Source organism: Macrobrachium nipponense, chromosome 48, assembly GCF_015104395.2.
Source record: "Macrobrachium nipponense isolate FS-2020 chromosome 48, ASM1510439v2, whole genome shotgun sequence".
NCBI classification, from domain to species: Eukaryota; Metazoa; Arthropoda; class Malacostraca; order Decapoda; family Palaemonidae; genus Macrobrachium; species Macrobrachium nipponense.
The window spans coordinates 22,366,141-22,377,183 of NC_087223.1; the positions used below are offsets into that span (position 1 = coordinate 22,366,141).

The following is an 11,043-nucleotide window of genomic DNA, read 5'->3' on the forward strand; positions in this document are numbered from 1 at the left end:
CATAATTTATTGATTCAAATTTATCAGAGTTAAATACCATCCTATTTACCTCTGCCCAATCATATACTTTGTTAAGGTCTCTTTGTAGAGCGTTCCTATCTTCATCACAAGTAATTTCTCTACTTATTCTTGTGTCATCGGCGAAACTACTTACTACTGTCTATGTCTTCAATCATAATAACAAACAGGATTGCAGCTAATACCGTACCTTGTGGCACACCGGATATTACCTTGGCTTCATCCGATTTCTCATCGTTTGCAATAACTATCTGTTTCTGTTGTGTAAAATTCTTTTAACCATCTTCCTACTTTATCCACGATATTGTGGTTTTCTAATTTTTTCTTCGCTAATATATTATGGTCTACCTTGTCAAAAGCTTTTGCAAAGTCTAGATAAACCACATCTGTTTCATTTCGCTTTTCATATTTTTGAATATGTTCTCACGGTGGACTAACAGTTGGGTTTGTGTACTTTTTCCGGGTACGAAACCATGCTTGTCTATATTAAACAAATTATTTCTTATTAAAGTTTCATAATATTTTTCTTCATTACCCTTTCATACACTTTCATAATATGTGATGTTAGACTCCTAGGCCTATAATTACTTGCCTCTAGTCTTGATCCACTTTTGAAAGTAGGGGTAATATATGCTAATTTGTGCTCATCATAAATCTTGCCTGTATCTACACTTTGTCTTAATAATATTGCAAGTGGCTTTGCGATAGAATGAACTACTTTCTTTAACAAAATAGCAGGAACTCCATCAGGCCCTGCTGCAGCTCCATTTTTAATTTCATTAATAGCCTGCACAATATCAGCTTCATTAATATCTATGTCAGCTAAATATTCACTAATTTCGTCCCTTACTTCTATATCATTATCTATTGTAGGGGTGAATTCTCTCTTATATCGTTCTGCCAATATGTTGCATATTTCCTTTTTTTCATTCGTTAATCTCCCTTCAATTCTTAGAGGACCTATTTCTATTCTTCTTTTATTCATCTTTTTCACGTATGAGTATAATAGTTTGGGGTTTTGCTTGATATTTATTAGGGTTTTTTCTTCCAAGTCCCGTTTTTCATTTTCTTTTGATTGTATAATCTTTTGTTCTGCATTTTCTATCTTACTTTTTAGTTCTATAACTTTCCATGCATTTTTTTCTTTTGCAAGACCTTTTTTCCACTTTCTGATTTTCTGGAACAAGATTCTTCTGTCTCTTGGTATGCATGACTGATGTTTACTTTTCTTCTTCGGTATATATTTCTCCGTATTTACCCTTATGTCATCACTTACGAAAATGTTATACCAATCTTTGTTTAATTCTTCATTTATTTCTGACCATTTTATTTATATATTTCTGTAGAAGTTGTATTTTCCATATCCTTCCCACTTTTTCATTTCTTGCTTATCTCTGTTTTCACTTGCTTTGGAATGGACTGTTAATTCTATGACATTATGGTAGAAAATGAAAACTCGCATTATAAACTATTATTTCTTTAACATAATTCATCTCGTTCACAAATACTAAGTCTAAAGTATTTTCCTTTCTTGTTGGCAGGTGATTTATTAGTGAATGTTATATTCTAGTAGCATATCTAATTGCTTTTCGAATTGCCTCTTATCTTCTGCACTTCTATTACTCTCTTTTTTATATGTATAAGTGCAACCACAATCTCCTATTCGTTCTTGCCAGTCTACGAAAGGAAAGTTGAAGTCTCCAGATAGGAGGAATAGTCCAGTCCTTGTGATTTCTACATATATCATCCAATTTTTCTATTATTAAGTCAAACTCTTTAGTATTAGGAGGTCTATATATTACTATGTTCATTAATTTTTCAGATTCAAATTCTACCGCTATTAGTTCACATTCTGAGTTACTATATTTCTCATATATTTTTTCCTTGCTTTTTTGTCTTCCCAGATATATGAGGAAGAGAGAGAGAGAGAAGAGAGAGAGAGAGAGAGCAGAGAGAGAGAGGAGAGATGAGAGAGAGAGAGAGAGAGAGAGAGAGAGATTCTAAAGTGAGATATATTTAGAAGAGCGTAAAAATTAATCAGAATAAGAGAAAATGGCCAAAGAAAACTGAGAAACTTTCAAATAGATAGAAATAATTTACGAAAAAATAATTATAATTTACTAAGATATAAACGGATTTGCTAAAATAACTGATAAGCAAAAAAATTATTAAAATTATTTATCACAAAACTTAAACACATTAATAGAAATAAAAAAATAACAAAAAATGTACTGGAAAAATAAAAATAATTGACTATCAAAAATTAAAAAAAAAAAAGGATTAAAAAAAAAAGGATAGCCATTAAACTACAAAATTAAAAAAAATGACTAACAGAATATGGGAAAATGTAATAAAAAAAAAAAAAAAAAAAAAAAATGAAAAAAGATAACTAACAAAAAATAATTTGCTCAAAAAAAATATTTAAAAAAAATTAAACATCAAACCAAGAACACTTCAGTAAACAATTTTTTTTTAAATGGCTACGAAAACGAGAAAAATTTATAAAAACGAAAAATATTTAAATAAAAATATTCATAAAAAAATAAACATCAAACCAAAAACACTTCAATAATTTTTTTTAAATGACTAAGAAAACACGAGAAAAATTTATAAAAACGAAAAGTAATTAAATGAAAAAAAAAATCACTAAAAATAAAAATAAAATACGTTAAGGTCTCGCGACTTAGACCCGAGTTAGTCTTAACCTGAGAACAGGCAGCAAATCTCACCTGAGCTGACACGAGACATCAAATCTGCCACCGAGACATGTCTAGCTGTCTATGCTACGTGCTCGCGCGCGCGCACACACACACACACACACACACACATACAAGCAAGCACGTACGTCATGTGTTACAGCAGCATAGTTACACCCATGTGGTAGGTAGCATCCACTGCAAAAACAGATGGTAAGGGTCGCAACTTCATCCCAAAAAATACATAATTCAAAAGAAATAAAAAAGTGTAGGTCAGGTCACGACTTGGAAAGGTGACCAGCAGCTACAGCATAGTTAACGCAAGTGGTAGGTAGCATCCACTGCAAAAAAGGTGGTAAGGGTCGCAACTTCATCCCAAAAAATACATAATTCAAAAGAAATAAAAAAAAGTGTAGGTTAGGTCACGACCTGGAAAGGTGACCAGCAGCTACAGCATAGTTACACACACGTGGTAGGTAGCACCCACTGCAAAAAGGTGGTAAGGGTCGCAACTTCATCCCAAAAATTACATAATTCGAAAGAAACAAAAAAAAGAGTATAGGTCAGGTCACGACATGGAAAGGTGACCAGCAGCGAATGCTTGCTTGAAATTATCGAGTAATAGGAGTAGCTACCTTCTTCCGGTCGATCTACTTTAGCAGGGGCCCGAGCGTCAGCGGTGAAATTTTAATACCAGCTCTCTCTCTCTCTCTCTCTCTCTCTCTCTCTTTCAATAATCGCTACAGATAATGACCGTGTCCTAACACTGGGACGCCCAGAGAGAGAGAGAGAGAGAGAGAGAGAGAGAGAGAGAGAGAGAGAGACCCCTCTAAAGGAGTAAAAGCATTCTACATTAATTTTGCAGTATCTCTCTCTCTCTCTCTCTCTCTCTCTCTCTCTCTCTCTCTCTCTCTCACCAATACACCCGATATCGTATCGAATTCCTCAGTCTATGACAACTGGCTCCGAGCGCTGCTATCTCGAACCGCACAGCATTGAGTGAGCGAAACCATTCTCCCTGGCACCGCCCGGAGGAGTCCTCACATATAATGATACTAATAATAATAATAATATGCCAGGAAGCATATTATCATTATTATTAGTCTCTTATTACCGTCTAACCATCTACCAAAATAAAATGCTCTCTAGTCGTCAACACCGCAGCCCACCTCGGAAAGTGGGAGGGGCCGCGTGAGGTCATCGACAAAGACTCACCAATCACCGTCGCCCTAGCAAGGGGAGTAGCGTGACGTGCGTGACGTCATCGCAGAGACTGGCCAATCAGGAGCGTCTGTCTCTGTCGGGCGCTCTCGTTGCCATTATAAGCATCCCTCGTAATTAATTTCTCGGTTACCACCGGGGCGCTTACCTGCAATGAAAAAAGGGTCCTATATTTAGATTCCGGCCGAAACTTCTAGACTGGTAATTAAAGAGGTGCAATGTGCAGAGTTACAGGCGGGGACAAATTAATAGTTTCTCTCAAGGTACGGAAGTTTGTCCCACGTGCGAGAATAAGCAATTAAAAACACGAAGTGGCAACCTTTCAATTTATCTATTATTTGTTAATCAAAATGGGAAAATCAAGAATACAAGTTCTATTTATGATTAAAGTCAGGACAAACAAAACTGATATAAACCATGGAAAAAAATAATGTACTTATAATTTAATCAATAAAGTGATTTGCAACCTCGCCTCAAGAGCAACAAACCAGAGATCGATCCCTACGCACAGTTTCAATGCAGTCTATTAACAGCTTTTTTGAGATTTCATCCCTTGGGCAGGCTATTAGATAACAAGAGTGATACAGAAGTTCATAACCACCAAACATGTCTGCAGAAGTAACTGGATGAATCACTCCCTGTCAGACATTACTGCTCAAGGTGTGCACGCAGGCACTCTGTCCCTGCTTGCACACAGCTCGAACCTCTCTCCACCAACACCGCTTTCTGATCCAGTTCTCTGGGACTTATCTAGTCTTGGGCCTTCCCTCCCTCCCTCTCTGATCAAGCAATATGAAAGATGTTTTTCCCCCCAACTTTTCGCTTTACTATTTGTACATGTCTCCATACAATAACTACTTAAGGAAGCATTGTCAACCTAGGAAAAGTCACCTTGTTAGAATCTCAGATCACAACAGCCCAAGGGCCAAATATTCCTGATTCTCATCGTTCCTTCTTCTTACTTGAGGCGAACCTTATCAGTCCTTATAGCGCTTAGACACCACTCGTTCATCTAGCCTCTATTTTTCTGTTTGTCTGCCATATCTGGGCAAGGTCAGGGCAGTGGATGGCTGGTGCAAAGCATCCCACATAAAACAAAACAAAGAGTTGATGAACACAAAGCATTCCACACAAAGCAGCTAAAATGCAGGCCATTACATATGGAGGACCAGCTTCCCACAATGGAGCAAAAATGTAAAATTAATCAGGGCAAGTACCGCAGAGAGAGAGAGAGAGAGAGAGAGAGAGAGAGCCCCAAAACGAGGCAAAACTCACAAGGCGAATCAAAGAACAGCAGCAAAGAGTTTAAGAAACTTAAAGGGGAAACCTTAAGTACGGAGATAGGCCACGCCCACTGGCAGTGTTGCCACCCAGGTGTGAACACTGTGACGTCAATCAGTGTTGCCAGCATAAAAAGATCATGATAACGATGATGACGTCAACGAGGTGTTGCCACAACAATGGCAGTCCTTTTCGCAAAGGCTTTCTGAGCGATTCGGCTGTCGGGGCATCGTTTCCCAAGAGCTGGTGGAAGTGACAGCTGCTTTTCCTCTTTAAGAATCATCAGATTGACGCGACGAAGCCCAAAAGGCAGCGATACGAATGCAGGGGAATGACGGCTCCTTATGGAGAGTTGCCCGAACTATTCCGAACATCTGCAAGTTGTCGTTATGAGCTGAGAGCTGACACACTCAATGTGACATGATGAGGTATCACCTTCAGGTTAATAGAAGCTTCTAAATCAATTCTGTTCAAGGTTTCTATTGTTCAACTTTTAATCATGAGCTGTTCTAACATTATTTCATGTGTGTTCTGTATTTTTAGAGACTTTTCGTTTCATGACAGACGAATTATGAACGATGGTATTGATCTGTTCTTAGAAAAAAATTAAGGTTTTCGACACTGATATCGAAAACACACTAAAAATAAGTTGGAAATTGCAACCAGTTTGAATTCAGCAGTTGTTGGATTTATCTTACCACAAATACTACTATCATATGTCTAAGGAAAAAAACTATTCCCTGTTAAATAAAATACATTATTGGTGAAAGCAAAGTTACATCAACAAAAGAAAGGGAACCAGCCACAGACAAAATGCATGAAAGTGATAAAGAAAGCAAAATGAACAGGCAAATTGAAATTGTAAAAATATTGCTTGTGTTAAACTACTACTACTCCTTAAATATGTAATATGATATCTGTTACAGTATGCTTCAGCAATTAACTCAAGATTTGAGATTCAGGGCGGTTCTGTCGCCAGTTTGACCCTCAAAAAGATGCTGATGACACAACCAGAAGGCACTGAAAATGTAAATGTAGGTTGATATTAAAAGAGGAGAGAGAGAGAGAGAGAGAGAGAGAGAGAGAGAGAGAGAGAGAGAGAGAGAGAGAGACTCAATATGTTATCATGAGTATTATTTTTGTCTTAGTTTTCCACACAAAAGGTCTCATTCTTGTCCCAGAAGTTTAATGGATGAATATAGTACTTACTTTGGTTTGCAATCTCAGGGGAACCATCTTTCTCAAATATTATTATTATTATTATTATTATTATTATTATTATTATTATTATTATTATTATTATTATTATTATTATCCCTTACATAGATCACTCCGATATTTCAGAGAGACAGACAGATGCTCTCTTACATTCTTACCACACAAAGTCATTCACTTCAAAACGACAGAGGGGCATTCTGACAGAGAACTTGGGGCACTGGATCACAAATACCCAAGGAATTAGTCGCCTCCCAGAAAAGCAGCTATTTGTGCAGCTGGGGAAACTGCTGTGCTGCTGGTGTTCTGTCTGCGTGTTTGACACACCCTCCGCGAGATATGATTCTCGTCACGCGAAAAAATTGGTAACCTTACGTAGCCAGAGGCTTTGAGCTTTCTCTCTCTCTCTCTGCTCTCTCTCTCTCTCTCTCTCTCTCTCTCTCTCTCTCTCTCATACACACACACAAAATGCTTACTTGAGTAATGTGCCCCAAGTTCATTCAATACTGTTCTTGGTCATTCTATGCATGAGCTAGCTCTCCTCTCTCTCTCTCTCTCTCTCTCGCTCTCTCTCTCTCTCTCTCTGCAAACAATATCCTCAATAAATCCGCCCACTTACCCCCTTCCCCTCCTCCCCCCAACCCCACTTCCCCCGCCCCGCCCACCAATTTCTGGGGCAAACACAACAGAACGTCTCTTCTGGCGCCAAAGTCAACAACGCGCGAAAAAGATGCCGGAGGTTGCCAGATGACTCGTTTCTTTGCATTAATTATTTTTTTTAAACCATTAGCTAAGTGGTTTTGCTAAGCTCTGTCACAATGAAACTTCAAAGTGCAGCTATTATTTATTATTATTATTATTATTATTATTATTATTATTATTATTATATCTCAATAACTATTTAAACAATTCCAACCAAGCTTCGACCGGAGATGATTCACGTGACCAGAAACAGCTGATTCAATTTTTGAGACGAATCTATTCCTGGATAGAGGTCCAGGACGAGTCCCTATTTCCGGGTGGGCCGGGGGGGGGGGGGCGGGGGGGGTGGGGGGGGGGGGGGGGGGGGGGGGGGGGAGTTGGGCGGGAGGCTGGCGGAAGTATGTGCTACCAAACTCTTAAGCCATAACCCAATACCGTATCAACTGGCATACATAACTTGATGAATGTTTTCATTATATGTATATTGACGATTTTTTTTTTTTTTTTATTTCCTAGCCGCCTTCCGGCCTGGGCTAGCATAGGGCATTAAGTTGCCTATCCCACCGGCCTCTGGATGAAAAATAATGCTTTGCGAATCCGTGATTCAGATTTGGTTGAGAAAGGAGTACCGAGTAGTGGAGTAGTGACCGGAGCTAAATTCTTTGAGCGAGGAGGACGCTTGTGGGGGGTGGGCGGGTATTAGGACCACAGAGAGGGGAGTAGGAGTAGTAGTACATCAGATGAGAATGGGAGTAGACGTGAGGCAAGTAGGAGTGAATGGAAGGAGTGGAGTAGATGAGGAATAAGTCGACCAAAACCTATTCCTCCTAACTCGGGCTAAAACTAGCAGAGCAAGAGGACTTCGTGTGGAGCTGAAAGAGTGGGGAGTTAGGGAGTAGAAGAGGGGAGTTGGGTGGAGTGCGGAGTGGGTCCTAAATGCACGGCTCTCCCAATTCGGTGGCGCTCGCATGCAAGCAAGCAAGCAGGCAAGCAGGCAAGCAAGCAGCCTTCTTAAAGCTCGCCTCCTCGAAGAAGGACAATCGAGAATTCTCGGGTCCTTTCTTCGCCTCCTCCTCCCTCCTCCTCCTCCTAATCCTCCTCCTCCTCCTCCTCCTCCTCCTCCTCCTGCCACTATTCTAGCTACTGGTATAAGCTACCAAAATAGCTAGACTGATTAAGATGTAAAATCGAAGATAACTTTTGATGGGTTGAAGAAAACTCCTACTGCTGCTAATATGGTTATTGGTTATAAACCACTATAAAGGCCATAGACTTTAGGAAGGGTTATAAGGCCCAAGAAAAATAAATACGATATATTTTGCAAAGAAAATCTGATGTGTAACTAAAACAATTATATAAAATGTTAACAAAAAAACGACACAAAATATTGACAAAACCAGAACAAGTAGGTTTTTTGATAAATATTTTTCAAAAGACCATCTGATATAAAATATATCCTTAATCAATAATATCAACCGACAGAAAAGATCCAAAAAATAATTTTAGGTTCAAAACAAAAAACGACACAAAATTATTTACAAAACAGAACCAAGTAGGCTTTGGTTGATACATAGATCATAAATATTTTTCAAGAGACATCTGATATAACAATATATCCTTAATCAATAATATCAACCGACAGAAAAGATCCAAAAAATAATTTTAGGTTCAGACCTTCAGAAATGTTTTATATCAAAACGTCAAACCGACGTCAATTAAATTAATATTATTTTTTCAAGGAAGACGTAACTATCAGCTGGTATTCGGCATGAAAGAGAAACAGCTATTTCCTCTCTCTCTCTCTCTCTCTCTCTCTCTCTCTCTCTCTCTCTCTCTCTCTCTCTCTTTGCCAGTTCATAGTAATTATTCCAGCTCGCATTTATTTTGTCTTCAAGTATCAACTGTTTAGCTACGTTTCGGGGCTTGAGAGAGAGAGAGAGAGAGAGAGAGAGAGAGAGAGAGAGAGAGAGAGAGAGAGATTTATCAGTTACTAACATACACAAATCACTAACGCAAACGCAATGCCAGAACATGATATTCACCGTATATATACAAATACCGCCACATGGTGACACAGGTACGACATATGTCGTCCACAAAACGCATAATATGTAGTATACCACACGGAAGATGTCGCTACATATGTGGCGTTATGCAGGTACGAAAAGCAGTTCGGGGGGGTGGGGGAGTCAACGAAAGCCACGGCACGGACGCATAAACGTGGGGGGCTTAAAACACGAAGAAACCGTGAACAGATATAGGTCAGTCCAGCTCAGGCTGGATTTTAAAGGGTAGAGTTCGTTTAAGCTTTGAGAGATCTGGAAACAGGCGCTGGAAACTCTGCTGGTAATTCCAGCAAACGCCGCCCCCCACTTTTTCTTAAGGGTGGGAGAATAAAAAGGGGGTTTTGAGGTATTATTCCCCCTATTAATGCCATCCATTCTTTGGGAGGGGGGTTGGGAGAGAAGGGGGGAGGATTTCCAGAGTTCGTTTAAGCTTTGAGATACCTGGAAACAGGCGCTGGAAACTCTGCTGGTAATTCCAGTAACCACTATTGTCAATGGTTGTCAGATGTCAGATCATGTCGACACCAGGTATAACATGATGCTCTGTTGCCAGCAGTCATTAACTGTTGTCGACTGTCGCCAATAGTCGCCAACTGTCGCCAACACCTCCGCAGATAATATAGCCCTTTCATCTTGGGTTCTTTGATGATGAAATATTGAATATACATAAACGACATGTTTATGCAGTCCGCCATTGTTGAGCCGTCGAGTTCCAGGAAGTGGTACGTGTCTCGTCGACCCTTCCTAGATACACTCTAGATTCGAAGGTATGTATATTTGTGTATATTACGCATTGATATACAAATGTCCTTTAATATCCAATTAGCTCTACTTTGGAGCTGTAAACATTCAGTATGTATATTTGTGTATATTACGCATGTAGCTACAAAATGTCCTTTAATATCCAATTCGCTCTACCTTGGAGCTGTAAACATTCAGTATGTATATTAGTGTATATTACGCATTGAGCTACAAATGTCCTTTAATATCCAATTCGTTCTGCCTCCGAGTTGTAAGCTTTCATAGTGTGTATGTTATGTAGAGCGTGACTCTGTTATATGGCAGGGAGAATGTTTGTACCAAGCGCTTTCGTCTTTATCTGGGCACTGCCGGGGCATGCGAATTATATATTTATATATTTATTAAACATTAAACTCAACTATGCAGTAAGACCTCAATTTTTATTTACAAAAACTCAACTTTCAAGAAAAAATATAAAAAAATTTAAAAAACTTTCAAAAACAACTAAATTTAAAAAAACTCATCTTTTAAAGAAAACTACTTTTAAAATAACACAACTTAAAGAAAATTTTCAGAAGTCAACTTTCAAAAAAAAAATAAATAAATAAATAAAAAATGAAGAATGGAAAAAACACAACTTTCAAAAACAAATTAAAAAACAAAATTTCAAAAAAAGAAAAAACTCAACTTTCAAAAAATTTGTTTCAAACTTAAAAAAAAACTAAATTAAAAAATACACAACTATGCCAAAAAAACTCAACTTTTATTATAAAAAATAAACTCAATTACGCAGAGAAGCCAGCTTTCTGAAGACACTCATCTATGCAAGACAAACTCAACTATACTAAAAGAGCAAACTGCAGCCACGGTCCAGAAAAAAAACTAAATTCAAGTTTACCCAAGAAAAAAAACTTCTTCACACATCTAGAGAGAGCAGTTGCGACCGGGCACAACCGTCTTGCGCGCGGGCGAACGCGCGAGCGAGCATTGGAGAATCGATAATTATAAAAAAAAAAAAAAAAAAAAAAAAAAAAAAGACAAGGCCAGTCGAACGATATGAGGACCCAGATGCTATTTACGATAGCGAGGAGGAAAGAAAGGGG

The 11,043-nt window shown here is 38.4% G+C and overlaps 1 protein-coding gene across 4 annotated transcripts in view; it reads right to left on the reverse strand.

Moving 5' to 3' along the window:
- Window positions 1-11,043, reverse strand: part of LOC135205123 (protein shank-like) — a 143,138-nt gene that overhangs the window by 83,081 nt on the left and 49,014 nt on the right. Inside the window, exon 1 of one of the 4 annotated variants that reach the window (XM_064235476.1) lies at window positions 3,930-4,058. The exons of the other annotated variants lie outside the window; for them this stretch is intronic. The gene's annotated coding sequence lies outside the window, so the exon portion shown is untranslated. Of the gene's footprint in view, window positions 1-3,929; window positions 4,059-11,043 lie in introns of those variants that run through there. 4 annotated transcript variants of the gene reach the window in all.